This window comes from Pholcus phalangioides, unplaced genomic scaffold (assembly GCF_987345545.1).
Source record: "Pholcus phalangioides strain wild (caught in Gottingen) unplaced genomic scaffold, Ppha-v1.0 ptg000008l_1, whole genome shotgun sequence".
NCBI classification, from domain to species: domain Eukaryota; kingdom Metazoa; phylum Arthropoda; class Arachnida; order Araneae; family Pholcidae; genus Pholcus; species Pholcus phalangioides.
In genome coordinates, this window is record NW_028301601.1 from 10,893,637 (window position 1) to 10,913,082 (window position 19,446).

The 19,446-nt window shown below is 37.3% G+C and overlaps 1 protein-coding gene across 1 annotated transcript in view; it reads left to right on the forward strand.

Annotated features, from left to right (window-relative positions):
- The window catches only part of LOC149083668 (uncharacterized), an 80,790-nt gene that overhangs the window by 15,848 nt on the left and 45,496 nt on the right, over positions 1-19,446 (forward strand). The window lies entirely within an intron of this gene.

The window sequence follows — 19,446 nt, forward strand, 5'->3', positions numbered from 1 at the left end:
CACAATTAACTGAGTAACACAACAAGCATAATGAATGAAATCATCACAGTTACAAATTGTCACTATCACAGAGACTATCATTTACAGTTTAACATTTTTACGGCATCTCATTTATGTTATGAATGTGTGTGTGAAACAGTAGGTTCGGTTCCTACTCAAAGTCATATCTGGAGCAACAGACAGTAAAGACATGGCTTTCATTTCGAAAATTGAGAACCGGGGCAATTGCCCCCTCCTTATTAATGCACCTCCTTTCCTGACACGACAAACCCAATTGTTTTTAATTGGTCATTTGTTTTGGCACAGTTTGACCTAATTGGTCCTTGCGCCACAAAAATCAAAATCCAATCCAATAAATATGCCCCAGAATAAACCTTCATCTGTGAAAATTACCAAGTTCTACGCGAATCATGTAGGCTGGAGTAAAAAAGTAGAAAGTCCAAATCTCTCTTTCTTGTTAAAAAGTAAAGATAAAAATTTATTAATATTTCAGCGTGATAAAAATCAATTGCAGTCAAAAGGGAAATGAAAAATATTCATTGCAGCACATGCAGAAATCGGTATAAAAATGTGACTCGATGAACAATCAATAGAAAATATCCGAAACCACTAATTGTTTTGAATATGCCAATTCATAAAATGACTAGTTTGATTGAAAGTTTCTGATCGAATCGTTGTTATATTATTTTACTATTTTTACGAATCATCTTCGTCAATCTTCCATTTTCGCAATCCTCAATGGATGTTTTTTGCACGTGATTGTTTCCATGAAAGTTTAAAATAACTCAAAATAACATTGCCCTGTTTTATTGATCAAATATGTAATCTGATGAAAACAACAGCTTATAAAAACGATCGCGTAGTAAACACAACGCACTGTATGCACCTTCCCTTAAAAAATTTGACTTGATAGTGAAAGGGAACAAATTGCGCCACATTTTGGCAAAAAACTTTCGTACGGTAGCGTAACCCTCGAAGGGTTACGACGGTAGCGGAGAGTAACGTCATCCTTTCATACGTCGCCATCTGGTGGCAGCGTCAGCAGTTGTGAGCCTGGCCTGAGTCGGGTCCGGCCGTCCATGTACGGTCCCTTTCAGTGCACACGAGTTCCAAGGAAAAATTGAGAGATTCGTTGCCTTTGTAATCTAGTGCGTTCACCCGGAAAGTGAAAGGCCGTGAACTTCCAAAAATTCATCTTCGCAACAGCCAGTTGTTAGAAACCTTCGTAAGTATTGATTTGGTTAAAAAAAATTTCAAGTAGATCTCATTTGGCTAACACGTTACAAATCTGGTGATAAATTTGCCAATATAGTGGATGGAACTAACACGTAATTACTCGTAACAACAAGGCTATACTATCACACTACATTGAGAGGAAAAAGCGCCAATGATGAAAGAAGAAGGCCGAACTTGGCTTCTAATACGATTGAATATTTCAGTCTATTTTCAAAAAGTGACAACCCACTGCTGGCGGAGAAATGTACTTTCGTTCGGAGTTTGGCACATAGCTGACCGTTAGAAAAATGACACGTCACAAAATTTCAAAGCGTTATAACTCACTTAATATTCGTCCGATCCAAAAACGGAAAACACTTTTCTGTATTAGTTTTTCACAAGGAATCACGTGTGTCATTATTGGGCGGTCGATAGTTACCACCCTATATATTTCGTTGATTTAAAATTTTAAATGCGATTACTTTGCACGTGAGAGTTTTTAAAAAAGTATTTTATAAAACTGTTCATTTAATTGTATAGTGGGTATTATAAGTAATTAATAAAAATTATAGTAAAGAAATAGTTATTATGATGAAAACATGACTGTTTAATATGTAAATGAAAGAAATAGAATAAAAATATAGAAGTAAACTACAAAATCAAAATGAAAATATAGAATAAAATGAAAAGGAAATATAAAAAGGATAAAGAAATTAAATAGATAAAAAAGATAAAAAAAATTAAAATGTGATAAAATAAAATATAAAAGATGGATATAAAATAAAATACAAGAGATGAATGTAAAATAAAATACAAGAGATGAATGTAAAATAAAATACAAGAGATGAATGTAAAATAAAATACAAGAGATGAATGTAAAATAAAATACAAGAGATGAATGTAAAATAAAATACAAGAGATGAATGTAAAATAAAATACAAGAGATGAATGTAAAATAAAATACAAGAGATGAATGTAAAATAAAATACAAGAGATGAATGTAAAATAAAATACAAGAGATGAATGTAAAATAAAATACAAGAGATGAATGTAAAATAAAATAGAAAAGATATACAAAAAATAAAAATAGAATAACATAATAATGGATATAGAATAAAATAAATAGAAAGTATGGACAAAACGAACGAAAATATAATGCAAAAATGAAAATGAAAACATAATGCAAAAATGAAAATGAAAACATAATGCAAAAATGAAAATGAAAACATAATGCAAAAATGAAAATGAAAACATAATGCAAAAATGAAAATGAAAACATAATGCAAAAATGAAAATGAAAACATAATGCAAAAATGAAAATGAAAACATAATGAAAAAATTAAAATGAAAACATAATGAAAAAATGAAAATATAATGAAAACAATGAAAAAATAATGAAAACAATGAAAAAATGAAAACATAATGAAAAAATGAAAATATAATGAAAAAATGAAAAAATGAAAATATAATGAAAAAATGAAAATATAATGAAATATAAAAACGAAAATAAAATGAAATATAATGAAATGTAAAAATGAAAGAATAAATTTAAATAAAATTAGGATCAATTAATTGGCCATCTAGTAGTCTAGTGGTTAGGAAGCCGGTTTGAGTTCGAATCCCAATTCGGGCATGGTTGTCTATTAACTCTAACAAATCCCCTAGACAGATCATACGGAACTTTTAGTAATGCACGAGGATCACGTTAACATCATTATCTTATTAAACACAAATGAAAGTGGAATAAATTAAATTGACGATAGAATAAAATGAAAAGAGGAAAATGGAATAAAATAAAATAATATATAAATAAATTGATTAATATAAAAATAGAATAAATAGTTACAATACATAGAATAATATTGTTGAATAAATAAAGATTCCATGAAAATACTCGTTCAAAAAAAAAATTCTGTAAATTCTCCCAGAAGAGAAGAATTATCTCGTTTTTTCCTTTAAAAGTTACTTTTCTGGAAAAAAAAAGTATCGCGGAAATACCGTAACGCGGATAGTCGTTTTGTTCCTCTTTTCTTTAGGAAAATGTTTCCTCGCGGTTTAAAAGAGTTTCCAAGAGAGAAACGCATACAAAAAAAAAGTAGAGAACTTTCTTGGCGAGAACCAAAATGGCGACGACCAGACGATAGTAATAATAATACTTTAGCAGAACCTCTCACACTTAACAATTCGGGAGAATTCTTTGTTAAAAAGGGAAGTACACCAAAAGTTCTTCTCAACTGTCGTCAATTATTAAAGGAACGAAATACGCTGATAATGCGTCTCAAGACAGCTTCAAGAAACTTTACAAACTGAAAAATTCATTATATGTGAAATGCCGGTATTGAATGAAGTAAGTTCTAGAAATTCGAATTAGATTTTTTTTTTTTTCATTTGGTGGATCATCAAAGCAAAATGGCGGAGATGTATTTTAGCTGACTTGCAACATTTAACACACTATCAGGACGGCCCAACTGAAAGAGGAATTGCACACCTGTCGTCTCATTGTGGAGATAGTAAACGGAATATTCCAATTTTTGCCGATTATCTCCAACACCAAGTTAAAATGCATTCCACCCACGGATATAGATGGATTGGGAGTGGGGGACATTTCAGTGAAAAAGTTGTACGAGTATTATTATAGCATAAGCAATAGGGCGGAGATGGACATTTGCCCCTCCCCTGTAAGTGAACGCGTGTGTATAGTGAACACACCCTCGGTGATTCACCCCCGCCCCCGTCCAAAGAATCTGTATCCGCTTATGCTCACGGACAAAAGTGTCTCCCTGCTCCTTTGTCCCGAATTTCAGAATTACTCTACATTTTTCTCAATAATTCTCTTTTTAAGAATTTTATGACGTATGAGTCATTTGTTGTATTTTAGATCCACTTACAACATTCTTAATGTGATAACACTATTATGGCAACCCTAACGGGGGAAAGGAATAGCACATTTGTCGTCGCAATGTAGAAAGAGTAAACTGAATATTCCATTTTTGGCGATTTTCTGCAGTGTCACGCTAGAATTCATTCCCATCCGCGAACAAAGATGTATCCCATCTGTGATCTCAAAATTCATCAAAGCAGAATGGTAAAGTTTTATTTCAGTTCACTTACAACATTAAGACACTATCATGGCAACCCGAGTGGAGAGAGAAATCGCATTTATCGTCATGATACATATATATATTTTTGGCGGTTTTCTGCAGCACAAGCTGAAATGCATTCCACCCACTGGCAAAGATGTCTCCATCTGCGATCTCAAATTTCAAAATTACATTTAATTTCTTATTTAGTATATGATCACAGCAAAATGGAGTTCTATTTTAGCTCACTTGGATCATTTACACACTATTATGGCAACCCTATCGGAAGAGGAATTGTACACCTGTCATTCCAGTGTAGAGATAGTACAAAGATTATTCTATTTCTGGCAATTTTCTGCAGATTAAAGCAAAAACGCTTGAAACCCAGTTTCAAAATTACACTCAATTTTGTTATTTGGTTGTTATTATTTCTTTATTCAAAGCGAAATGATTGTATTTTAGCTCATTTTGACATTAATACACTATTATGGCAACCCTACGGCAGAGGACTCGTGACTGTTGCCTCCTTGTAGGGACAGTAAACGGAATGTTCCACTTTTTGCGATTTTCTGCAGCATCAAGCTAAAATGCATTAACGCAATTTCAATAATTCTACTTTATAAATTAACAATTTTGTTATTTGGTATATCATTATCAAATTGTATTTTAACTCACTTGCACATTAACACACTATTACGGCAACAATACCTGGAGAGGAATTAAACACTTGTCTCATTGTGGAGCTAGTAAATGAAATATTTCGCTGATTGGGTGGTTTTCTTCACCATCATCATCAAGCTAAAATGCATTTCACCCGCAAACAAAGATGTCTTTCAAATGTGATCTCGAGTTTCAAAATTACACGTAATTTATTTTGATATATATATATAATCAAAGCATAATTTTAAAGTTGTACTTTATCTCATTTGCAACATTAATACACTATTATGGCAACCCTACTGGAAGAGGAATTTTACACCTGTCATACCAGTGTACAGATAGTAAACAGATTATACCGGGTTTTTTTTTAAATTTTCTGCAGATTAAAGCTGAAATGCATGAAAACCCAGTTTCACAAAATTGCGCTTAATTTTTTTTAATTTGGTATATCATTAAAGCAAAATGGTTGTATTTTAGCTCATTTTCGACATTAACACACTATTACCGCAACCCTACGAGAGAGGACTCGTGCCTGTTGCCTCCTTGTAGAGATAGTATAAACGGAGTGCTCCACTTTTAGTTAATTTCAGCTGCTCACTTTAACACATTAACACGTTGTTATGGCAATCCTACGGGGAGAGGATCTGCACACCTGCCGTCTTGATGTGGAGATGGTAAACGGAATATTCCACTTTTGGTGATTTTCTGAAGCATCCAACTATAAAATGCGTTACCCCAGAGAGGAAAGAAAATCTTCCACCCAGTGTCTCGAATTTCGAAATTCCACTAGACTTTATTCACTTTACTCCATCAATGACAATCACTTTACTCCCTCAAAGCAAAATGGAGTTGTACTTTAGCTCAGTCAGTATGTATATATCAGTCTTTCTTCATTGGCCGAAAAATATCGGATCATAATATCATCAAGATTACATAATAAATATCGAATCTCGTTCATCTATTCTCTCTCTCTCTCTCAATCGAAACTGAGAACGAATCCCTCTCCGGACATAAAATTAGCAGCTGATGGAACTAATTACACGCAGCAATGATTAGTAATTAAGTGAGAATTGGGTCGTGAAAAAAAATATAATCAATGAGAATTAGATATTAAGATCTTGGAAACAGAGGAATTCATCGGAAGAGAAATGATCCGCTCGAGTCTGGGAGACGAGCGAAACGGGATCGCCGTGGACTCCATCCATAACCTGTAACTAATGGTTGCTGTCTTGAGCATTAATTGCGTTAAGTAATGAGCAACTAATGATGCATTATTTCAGCTCCATTCAATAATCTCTAAGTAAGTGTGTGTGTAAGAGAGAGCGAGAGAGGTTTGTGAATGTGTGTAATCTCTGATGGAGGCCAACACGCCTAAGAATAGCAACATTAAAAAAAAACAAAATGGGGTGTTTACAATTCTAGAAGATATGTATTTATAAGGTAACTAATGGCGCGTGTTGTTCAAAGCATGCCGTTAATTAGTTATTTTATGCTCCTTTGATGGAATGTTGCCAAGAAGACAACCATTTTTTTGGGGATTGGTGATTGGTTTATTTTTGTGATGGAAACTGATCAAATTACTTCACGTGTCGTGTACGTATTACGTAGCAGCCAAGTCTCCCGGGTTTTTTGGGGGGCTCCCGAATTTCTACTCCATCTTTCGGACCACTGAAAAATTATCATATGTCATGTGATAAAAAATCATCACTTCTGGGGGAAAAAATTATTCCCAAAGAATTTTTCCACAATAAAAGACCGTTGCTTTTGTTTTAACCACTTCGCGTACAAGCTTCTGGCGAAAAATTTGAATGATCTGTATTAGACTTATAGGCGATAAATGTGGTAGCCTTGTTCCACTTTAAAAAAAAGGAAGAAATAAGGGTTAGGAGGAACAGTACAGAGATAACTGGATAAGAGAGTACAGCGCCTTGATTTTTCGCTCCCACCTACAAACTTGTTTTGCAGCCTTTTTTTACTTGTTCACTTTCTCACTTCTATGTATAGTATATAACAGAAGGGTGCTCTGAGAGACATACATTATGTGTGGGGAGGGATGCCGTGGAGAACTGCAACCATCGTTATCAATTGAACGTATTTTCATTGAGATATCACGATGGCGGTGGGTAAACACACACACATCTTTGTTTCATAGGGTTACAATAAACCTTCGCCGTGAGGAAAAGAAAGAAGTTGAAGAAACAGGTCAGCTGGATTAAATGGATTAAATTTATTTCACTGGAGTTTGGACGCAATATTACGTCCGTGATGACGAAGAGGTCAATCCCTGAAATACGTAACAAGTGCAATGTGAATTTTCATCATTTCGTCAAATCACAAAACATATTTCCTTCTCGCGGGAAAAGACGATTCCCCAAATAGCCTGCGTTCATTCCGTATGTCGACATCCGAAATTGGCGTGATTATACTTGCTTTGACCATATGTCCCTTTGAGTCTGTATGTCCCGGTTCGGACCCAATGGCGATATTTTTCTTTGGGGTCATTTGGGAATTGTAATGACGGGTAATTTAACCTGCTGGTTGGCGATAATTGTCACCACCTTTCGTGTCGATTGGTGATGGCAAACATGCTGTCACGTTTTGCAGGGGGGGGGGGGGAATCCTTCTACAGATTTACTTTTAATAATGAAAAAAATCCCTACAAATTTACTTGTATTAATCACTTTACGATCAAGGACGTAATATTGAGTCCAAACACCAGTGGGAATAAATTCAAATATTGTTTTCCTTCCTCTCTCCTCATCACCACGGAACTTTGTTGCAACCCTATAAAAAAAATAGTTCTTTTCATCTCCGTGATGAGGAGGAAAAAACTTCTATTCTAAGGTTAAATAGGTTTTACTATATACATGCACGTGAGAGAGGAAAGAAAACCGGTAGATGAGTGTGAAAAGAGAAATATACTTCATACCCCTACTATCTCTTATCTGTAGGTATTACAGATAAGAGAAAGAGAGAGAGTATAGTAAAATATACTGTTTTCCTTTCATCTGGTTTTTTCTTACTTTTCTCTACTTTTTCCTCTTCTTTTCTTTAACATACCATCAAGTTAGGACAAGGGTATCAAAACTTGTATCGTGTTTATCGCCGATTCGTCAAGCACAGATCATCTGAATTTCCCGCCAGTCGCTTGTGAGCGAAGCAGTTAATCAAAAATCCCTACAATTTTAACTTTTTTTAAATGAAAAATCCCTGCATTGTTTTTCAAAAATCCCTTCTGTATTTATTTTTGTACGGAATTTGGATTCCCCCGCGAAAACCTCGCTGATTCTTATTCTACCAAAGCCAGCAGCTATGGCATTACCGCGAGATGAACACGAGAAATTCATGTGTTTTTTTTTTACGTATGGACCGGTCTTTTTTTTTCAGGCACGACCCAATCGACGGCACAGTGGTAGTCAGCTGAAGTTGGTTTTCTGCAGTTCCCTAACTTCGGGGCGCGGACGCTAGCCGGTCAACAATTTGGAAAGTCCCTCGGCAGAGAGCAGGCAGACTTTGAACGATACTTATATAACATGAAAGATTCAAGAACTTTCCATTTTAACTTTAAAACATGTAAAACATAACTCTTGCAATATAAATACGTAAGGGCTGCGCATACACTCAGAGCACCGATTCCCCATTCCGGCGTCCGATTCGTTAGGAAATTCCCCAGAGGAATGCTTACGAGGTACATGTACGGTTACGTCGCGGAAGTCAATGCTGCTCTCCACGGAGTACAGGAAAACCCTGAACACAAAATTTACATGACATGAAAAATACGGGTATTTGTCATTTTCACTTCGGAACATTGAAGACAGATGGCAGCATAAGTATAACAAAAAACAATCAAGTTGTTTAACAAGAGACAATCAATGACATTTTGCTACAAAAATGTGAAAATTATGGCAGAGGAAAACACTATGAACATCAATGTTCGTCAATATGGAGTACCTAAATGCGGCACATTTACAGAACACTTAAGTAACCTGCCTACGGTGCTGCTCTAGATTTATTAAGTGGCCCGCGATTCTTTTTCAAATCAACAAAGTGGCCCGCATTTTCATAAAGGTTGAACACTCTTGATTTAGACTAGGGGGTTAGTTAAACTATGGGTCACAGAGGCTTCCGAGATGGATCGAACAAATTCACTGACGGCCAGGGACTCTAGAGCAGTGTTTCTCAACCGCCGGGCCCTGACATAAGTCAAACTGGGCCATGGGCGATTCTCTCTCTCTCTCTCTCTCACCGTTTCATTTTTCTTATTTATTCCCTATTAAATCGAGTATATGACCGGACAGGGCCGCAACTAGATACTTTATCAGCCGGGCAAGCACTTTTTTAGCGCTCCGTGTAACATTGTAGAAGGATCAGTCAAAGCAGGGATTCTTATATTATGGGTCGCGACCCAATTTCGGGTCTCAGGGGCTTCAGAGATGGATAGTACGAATCTACTTATAGATCAGAGATTCTCGAGCTATATATTTCATGACCAAAATTTGATTCACGGCCGCTTACGAGATGGGTCGTACAAATCCACTGACAGAAAGGGATTCTTGAGCTATGGGTCGCACAGCTATAGAGCTTGATTCTCACGGGTCCCTCCAAAATGGATCGTGCAAATCCACTTACTGTCCTGTTATAAATGCACTTATTGCTTTACTGGTTCCACTAAATTTGAAAAAAACAAAAACAGTTTTTTTCATGGGTCGCGGACCTGATCTTGTGATTGATTTTGGGCCGCTGCTGAGAAAAAAAAGGTTAAGAACCCCCCCCTGATCTAGACAGTTGGTGGGAGACACAATCCATGGATGTAGACGTAGGCCGAGTCAGTCAACTGATGGGAAAATTATAAGGCACCAGATTTATGCGTCTGCGAGCCATGAGGAGGAAACATTCCCCGGATGAGAGAAAAGATCAATATGTTTTATCGCAATATAACGCATGGTTTCCGTCAAATCCCGGCAAATATTTGATGGTCTGGTTCTAGATGGCTGTGATATTGAAAGACGCTGTAATCAAGTTATGTGATGAGAGTCACGTCGGCCATTCATTTCCTTCCGAGATATTCGCGGTGACTTGACTAGGTTGCGTTTCATTTAGATGCACAAATTAGTTGCTTCTAATAATTTAAGTGATATCTGTTTTTAGTAGTTCTTATTACGGTATAAATCAATCTGTAATGAAATTATGAAATGCCTCGTTCCCATCGACGGAAACGATAAACCTCGCCCCCGTACCGGGGTTTATCACTGCGAGGCTATTTATGGCCGCTTTATTCCGTGGAAAGGGAGGCGAATAGCAAATTGATAGTTTAGAAGTGGATGTGTGTGTGTGTGAGTTGCCCACTGCTGCCGTCTAATTTCCAAATGAACTACCTAAACGGCAAAACATGCATGCTTCCAACCCATGACCCGCGGGATAAATGTGGCCCTCAGGGTCACTTAGTGTGGCCCGTGACCTCAGACATAATTTCGTAAAAATGAATGAGACTAGCGTATTATCAGATCATTTAAGTGATCCGGGGTGCAGTTCCACAGCACTCAAGCCGCCCGCGGAACACCAACAGATCACTCAAGTGACCCGTGGCACATTTACAGATCATTCGAGTGTCTCGAGGCACAGTTCGAGGTCACTCAAGTGACCCGCGGTACAGTGAGCCGTTTCCCAGACAACTTGAATGTGACCCGCAACACATTCCCAAATAACTTAAGTGACCCACGGCATATTCTCAAATAACTTGAGTGACCCCCATGGCACATTTACAGATCACTCAAGTATAGCACGGCACAGTTTCAAATCACTTAGGTGGCCAGCAGCATATTAACAGATGACTTGAGCGTCACGTGGCACAGTTCCACATCACTTAGGTGTCCCGCGGCGTATTATCAGGCAACCTAACCTAAATGACATGCGACACAGTTCCTCATCATTTAGGGTCGCCTGGGGCACGTTCCAGCGGCTCACGGCACATTTCCAGATCACTCAAGTGTACTGCGCCACAGTTTCAAATCACTTATGTGGTCCGTAGCATGCAAACAGATCACTTGAGCGTCCCGTGACAGTTCCGCATCACTGAAATGACCCGCGTTGCAGTTCCTCATCACTTAGGTCGCCTGTGGCGCATTCTTTAACTTGAGTGAACAGCAAGCATATTAACAGATATTTTGAGTGACCTGTGGCACAGTGCCAGAGCACTTCAGCGGCCCGCGGCACATTTACCTATCGCATACGTCCAGATTACTCACACAAGCGGCGGCGCATTTCCATATCACTTAAATGACCTGCGACGCGTTTACACACCAATGAAGTGCCCCGCACTTTCCAAAAGTTTGTGAGAGCTTTAGGTTTTTTTGCTTTAAATACTCGACTGACTCGAGCACACTCGTGCTCACGCCTAGAAATGCTCGGCAGACGTGCCTTCTCGCTCCTAGATATGTGCAGCAAGTTTACGTATCCATTGAAATACTCGGGAGACGTACCCTGTTTTTAGATATGCGTAGGGGGATTTGCAGGTCCACAGAAATGTTTTGAAAGTGTACCTGCATACTGGGGAGACCGCTGCTCCTAGATATGGGTAGGAACTTTGCGTATCCCTAGGAATAATTGGGAGGCGTGTCTGCTCCTAGATATGCGTTGGAGTTTTACCCAAGAAATACTCGGAAGAGGGAGCATGATCCTAGATACGTGTGGGAGAGATTTACGTATCCCTAGAAATTCTTGGGAGGCGTGCCTGCCATAGACATACGTTTACGTATCTATAGAAACACTCGGTAAACGTGCCCTGATCCTAGATATGCGTTAGAGTTTTATGTATCCCTAGAAATACTCGAAACATAATGAAAAAAAAATATTAATCTTATATATGTGTGGAAGGATCACGTATCCCTATAAATAATTTGGAGGTGTGCCTGCTCCTAGATATGCGTTTGCGTATCCCTAGATATACACGGAAGGGGTGCATGATCCTAGATATGAGTGGGAGGTTTACGTATCCCTAGAAATTCTCGAGAGTCGTGCATGTTCCTAGACCTGTGTTTGCGTTTCCATGGAAATGCTTAGTAGGAGTGCATGCTCCTAGATATGAGTTGGAGTATTTTTACGTATCCCAAGAGTACTCGGAAAGGATGAGTGGGAGGAATACGGGACCCTAGAAATACTCGGTAAACGAGCCTGCTTCTAGATATGCGTTGGAGTTTTATGAATCCGTAGAGATACTCCGAAAGGGATCATGATCCTAGATATGTGTGGGAGGTTTACGTATTCCTAGAAATACTCGGAAAGGGATCATGATCCTAGATATGCGTTGGAGTTTTATGAATCCGTAGAGATACTCCGAAAGGGATCATGATCCTAGATATGTGTGGGAGGTTTACGTATTCCTAGAAATACTCGGAAAGGGATCATGATCCTAGATATGCGTTGGAGTTTTATGAATCCGTAGAGATACTCCGAAAGGGATCATGATCCTAGATATGTGTGGGAGGTTTACGTATTCCTAGAAATACTCGGAAAGGGATCATGATCCTAGATATGCGTTGGAGTTTTATGAATCCGTAGAGATACTCCGAAACGGATCATGATCCTAGATATGAGTGGGAGGTTTACGTATCCCTATACATTCGCTTACGTATCCATAGAAATGCGCGGAAGGCGTGTTTGCTTCGTTGCTTGAGTTTAAACTGAAGATGAAAAATTTAATTATATTAACCCATTATAATTATTTTTTAAATTCAAACAAGTCCGTCACATCGTCTCAGAGGCATCTTTGTCCGCCGAGTTCTTTTATAAATCCATTAACCGCAGCATTCGTTTCTATTCACACAGCCGGCTTTGATCCACGTGGACCTGACAATTTTGCGGACGATGGCTTCGCACTCTATCCAGATTGAAACTAGACAAAAAAGGAAAGGAAATAAAAAAACCAAGGGGTAAAGAGACAGAAATTGGAGGTCGTTCTTCTTTCTGGAACGACCCCAAGTAATAAAAGGACAAATATAGGGCTTCTTTTTCCCCTGCTCCTTTCTTTTCCAGAACATTCTGTTTAGACGTTTTCTTAAAAGAGTCTGCAAGGAGCATCGTTATACCGAGAGAAATAAGATGAAAAAATATATAAAAAGACGCGTTCTCTCTGGAAGTTTCCGTATATACTGTCCACTTCACTGCTTCGGTGACATTTAACGCCCCTATTCGCGTCTTTCGCGGACAGTTTCCAGGAGAGGGTTTTTATATCCCCTTGGGTCAATGTCGCAATCACCCTTGCGGGAAGGATTCTTCTGCTGTCTGCGAAATCAATTCCTGTTCCCGAGGATCGCATCTTTATGTGTGTTGGGGGGGAGGACGGACGGAGGAATAGTTTCTTAGGGGAATGTAATACATTGCATTGAGGAAATAAAAGACTTCGGATAGGATTGAATCTCTGTGAGGTCTTACGCTTTCGGGAATGGGAAAAGACTATATGATAGGAAATGCAGTTGGCTGGAGTTTTCTCTGTCTTTGGAGTCGAACTGAGATATCGAAAGAGAGATGGGCGTGTGTCCTGAAGATATTTACTTTTAATGGTATGCAGGAGCTGGGGGGAAAAATGTCTAGGAAAAATCGACACAGCGTGGTGTTGATGATAGGGGGTCATTCAAGTATTACGTCAGCATCGGGGGGGGTTTGGATTTGCTGACTTTTGATGGCAAGGGGGGGGGGGTTTGAAGGATGCTCACGTCATCAACCACCCCTTCTTGAAGATATGAAATATTCTAAGCTGCTGCTGACGAAATTTTGCTGACGGGGGTCGGGGGGGTCGGTGTTTTGCTGACTTTTGCTGACAAGGGGGGGGGGAATCAAAAATGGCTGAAAATCTGCTTACGTAATACTTGAATGGCCCCTAAGGTGATGAGCTCTGCAGGAAAAAATTACATAGACACGTTTTATAGAAGCCGAGTTTGATGTTTTGTTCAGCGCAGCCGGAGACTTTTACCTGTTCATTACAGCTACATGATGTAGAGAGAGAAAGTGTCGGAGAGAGAGAAAGGAGTCTTTTATGAGAAGCAGTAAGAATGATACATACAGTAGAATGGTTTGGCCGCCCAGTTCAAACTTCAGCGTGTCATCTTCTTCGATGACTAAGAGATTCGACCTGTTATATTCAATGTGACTGTGGAACTTGATCAGTATCAGCCATTTACCATCTTCTCCGATGGTTGAAGGACTCGATCAGTAGCAGTCATTTATCATCTTCTTCGATGACTAACAGATTCGACCTGTTATCTTCGGTGACTATGGAACTCGATCAGTAGCAGTCATCTATCATTTTTTTTCGATAACTAAGAGACCCGATCAGTATCAGTCATTTACCATCTTCTTCGATGGTTGAAGGACTCGATCAGTAGCAGTCATTTGCCACCTCCTTCGGTGACTAAAGAATACCCAAAGTAGCAGTCATTTGCCATCTTCTTCGATGAATAAGAGATTCGATTAGTATTAGTTATTTACCATCTTCTTCGATGATTAAAGGACTCGAACAGTAGCGGTCATCTGCCATCCTTTTTGATTACTACGGGACTCGATCAGCAACTGCCATTTATCGTCTGTTTCGATGACTGAGGGACTCGATTTGTAGTCTTCTGTCGTCATCTTCGATGATTAAAGGGACTCGACGAGTAGCAGTCATCCATCGCCCCCCCCATATCTTGTAGCAACCAGCCCCTAGGCTGGTGTCTTTACGAGCCTCTCTGTAGTGAATTTATAGTGCGGGAAAAAAAATTAAAACCATCCCGGACCCTCCAAGCCCTGTTATCCCCACACCACGTGGGAGCCATGCAGTTATCGGTCATCCTCGTCGGTGACTAGTGGCAGTCATCTGCCATCGCTCTACGATGACTATTACTAAACCACACATGCGCCTCGTCTTCCTTCATTTGTTCTAGAATTTCCATTTATTCCAGAAAATTATTTTTCTTTCATTTATTCTAGAATTATTTCCTTTATTTATTCTAGAATTATTTTTCTTTCATTTATTCTAGAATTATTTCCTTTATTTATTCTAGAATTATTTCTCTCATTTATTCTATAATTATTCTTTAATTAATTCTATAATTATTCTTTAATTAATTCTATAATTATTCTTTAATTAATTCTATAATTAATTCTATAATTATTCTTTAATTAATTCTATAATTATTCTTTAATTAATTCTATAATTATTTCTCTCGTTTATTCTAGAATTATTTTCTTAATTAATTCTATAATTATTTCTCTCGTTTATTCTAGAATTATTTTCTTAATTAATTCTAGAATTATTTTCTTAATTAATTCTAGAATTATTTTCTTAATTAATTCTAGAATTATTTTCTTAATTAATTCTATAATTATTTCTCTCGTTTATTCTAGAATTATTTTCTTAATTAATTCTATAATTATTTCTCTCGTTTATTCTAGAATTATTTTCTTAATTAATTCTATAATTATTTCTCTCGTTTATTCTAGAATTATTTTCTTAATTAATTCTATAATTATTTTCTTAATTAATTCTAGAATTATTTTCTTAATTAATTCTATAATTATTTCTCTCGTTTATTCTAGAATTATTTTCTTAATTAATTCTATAATTATTTCTCTCGTTTATTCTAGAATTATTTTCTTAATTAATTCTATAATTATTTCTCTCGTTTATTCTAGAATTATTTTCTTAATTAATTCTATAATTATTTCTCTCGTTTATTCTAGAATTATTTTCTTAATTAATTCTATAATTATTTCTCTCGTTTATTCTAGAATTATTTTCTTAATTAATTCTATAATTATTTCTCTCGTTTATTCTAGAATTATTTTCTTAATTAATTCTATAATTATTTCTCTCGTTTATTCTAGAATTATTTTCTTAATTAATTCTAGAATTATTTTCTTAATTAATTCTAGAATTATTTTCTTAATTAATTCTATAATTATTTCTCTCGTTTATTCTAGAATTATTTTCTTAATTAATTCTATAATTATTTCTCTCGTTTATTCTAGAATTATTTTCTTAATTAATTCTATAATTATTTCTCTCGTTTATTCTAGAATTATTTTCTTAATTAATTCTATAATTATTTCTCTCGTTTATTCTAGAATTATTTTCTTAATTAATTCTATAATTATTTCTCTCGTTTATTCTAGAATTATTTTCTTAATTAATTCTAGAATTATTCTTTTCTTTTTTATTCTAGAATTATTTCCTTACTTAGCTCTAGAATAAATCTTTTTTCAATATTTTCAAAATTTTTCTGAAAATGATTGGTAGGCCACAACAAGCTCCGAGGGCCACGAGCTGTAGGTTGATGTCCACTTGAATAGGCATCTATCGTGTTGTATGTATCGATACATTTCTACCGGGACTTTTCGCGGGTAGGAGGGTGTGTACTCCTGGTGTAAACTGACTTCTTTGCTGAACTGAGACTCAATCCAGGATACTTCAAGAATCGATGCATTTCCATACAGAAATGCCTCCCCCCCAAAGAGTGAGGAAATGGCGGCATTTCCATCGATTCGCATAAATACGGATGGTGAACACGAATTATTTTCGCTGCTGTCATTCTGGAATCGTCGATGTTGTTCCCATTCGCAAAACAAAGATTCTTCGATTCATGATCCAGGACAAGACACAAGGATATAATCATTATTACTATTAGTTTCTGCTTCTAATGTCATGAAGGTCTTAATTGGTTATTCGGTGACCCGTAAATAACAAGAATTGGGAATGGCCACAGACGTAATAATTCCTCTCTTCCGGCAGAAACAATGTTTTCCCATTTATATTCAATTTCTTCCGGGTCAGTGCTATTTCCGCTCTGTCGAGCTTGTCGTTTCGGATCTTTTTCCGGAATAAAGCAAATAGGCGTAACCAGGTTATGTCAGGATAAATTTCCATTGATTCCTTTGTCCTATTTATCTCTCGGACGTGTGGGGGGGGGGGAAGAAACGACAAAATCTGTTGTTATTTTCACGTTCAGTATTATGTGCTGCCATCTTTATTCTTGATAAATACAATTACATGATGTTGAAGAAGATATTTTGAGCGGTGTGGGTCTGGCAAAACTTTCCAGTAGAAGTTTCTACATCAAAATCTTGAATCCAATGAATACCACCATTAAATCTCGGATCGAAGGTTCTTCAACATTGAATCTCTGATCTAAAACTTGGTTCGTCATCATGTAATTTCTGATCTAAAGCTGGACTTGTCATCAGTGAATCTCTGACCTAATTTTCAGAGCTCCCATGTCGTTTTTGAGTGTCACAGCTAAAGCTCGTCGTTTTTGAGTGTCACAGCTAAAGCTCGTCGTTTTTGAGTGTCACAGCTAAAGCTCGTCGTTTTTGAGTGTCACAGCTAAAGCTCGTCGTTTTTGAGTGTCACAGCTAAAGCTCGTCGTTTTTGAGTGTCACAGCTAAAGCTCGTCGTTTTTGAGTGTCACAGCTAAAGCTCGTCGTTTTTGAGTGTCAGACCTAATGTCCGTCGCTTTAGAGCGCCAAATCTAAAGCTCGTCGTTTTTGAGTGTCAGATCTAATGTTCGTCGCTTTAGAGCCCCAAATCTAAAGTTTGCCGTTTTTGAGTGTCTCAGAAATAAATCTCGTCGTTTTTTAGTGTCAGATCTAATGTTCGTCGCTTTAGAGCGCCAAATCTAAAGTTGGCCATTTTTGAGTGTCTCAGAAATAAAGCTCGTCGTTTTTGGGTGTCAGATCTAATGTTCGTCGCTTTAGAGCGCCAAATCTAAAGTTTGCCGTTTTTGAGTGTCTCAGAAATAAATCTCGTCGTTTTTTAGTGTCAGATCTAATGTTCGTCGCTTTAGAGCGCCAAATCTAAAGTTTGCCGTTTTTGAGTGTCTCAGAAATAAAACTCGTCATTTTTTAGGGTCAGATCTAATGTTCGTCGCTTTAGAGCGCCAAATCCAAAGTTTGCCGTTTTTGAGTGCCTCAGAAATAAATCTCGTCGTTTTTTAGGGTCAGATCTAATGTTTGTTGCTTTAGAGCGCCAAATCTAAAGTTTGCCGTTTTCGAGTATCAGATCTAATGTTTGTCGCTTTAGAGCCCCAAATCTAAAGTTTGCCGTTTTTGAGTGTCTCAGAAATAAATCTCGTCGTTTTTTAGGGTCAGATCTAATGTTCGTCGCTTTAGAGCGCCAAATCTAAAGTTTGCCGTTTTTGAGTGGCTCAGAAATAAAGCTCGTCGTTTTTGAGTATCAGATCTAATGTTTGTCGCTTTAGAGCCCCAAATCTAAAGTTTGCCGTTTTTGAGTGTCTCAGAAATAAATCTCGTCGTTTTTTAGGGTCAGATCTAATGTTCGTCGCTTTAGAGCGCCAAATCTAAAGTTTGCCGTTTTTGAGTGGCTCAGAAATAAAGCTCGTCGTTTTTGAGTATCAGATCTAATGTTTGTCGCTTTAGAGCCCCAAATCTAAAGTTTGCCGTTTTTGAGTGTCTCAGAAATAAATCTCGTCGTTTTTTAGGGTCAGATCTAATGTTCGTCGCTTTAGAGCGCCAAATCTAAAGTTTGCCGTTTTTGAGTGGCTCAGAAATAAAGCTCGTCGTTTTTGAGTATCAGATCTAATGTTTGTCGCTTTAGAGCCCCAAATCTAAAGTTTGCCGTTTTTGAGTGTCTCAGAAATAAAGCTCGTCGTTTTTGAGTGTCAGATCTAATGTTCGTCGCTTTAGAGCGCCAAATCTAAAGTTTGCCGTTGAAAAGTCTCGCCACAGAGAGCAACAGGCCTACAATGGTACAAATATTCAATCATTACACTTCACTCACTTCACTTCTGACATATAGATGGCGGCACTGAAAAATCAGGCACAACAGTATATAAGTACTCGCACTCACACTTCTGGCACAACTCACTCGATAGTAAATTGCCCATGGCGATAGACCGGAGTTGTGCTTGGTTTGAAAAAAGAAAGTAAGTCAGCAGGCCAGAAACTGGTATGTATAGGGGTTACCATATGACCCGTATTCACGGGATGACGGTGTTTTTGCCCGACTTTTTTTAAATTTCCCCCTTTTTGTATTTTTAACGAAGTTTCCTTGAATTTTTGCGTCCTACTGTAATCAAGAATTAAGATAATTTTCATATATAGCTATAATTTTATTCAATTATATCCTGATATAATTATAGTCATATATAATTTCCATAATATACTCACATACTTAACAAACTAAATGTTTTCCCGTAAATTACATTTTCATCCATGCGATTTGCAGTAGCTCTTCATTTCCCACCATTGACGATAATTCGGTGATAAATACAGTAGTTACTTTTGGCGACTTTTTTGGTGGTAATTGGACCTGTATTTTCTTGAAGGGGATCCAGATTTTTCATATTTCTCTAGACAAAATATTGTCAACTTAGGTATACAGTAAAACTTCCGTTTTAGGGAACACTCCGAATAAGGGACACCGTGATTAAATGGGCGAGTAAGTGAGTAAATTAGCGGATGAGTGAGTGAGCGAGCGAGTGAGGGAGTTTGTGTGTGGTGA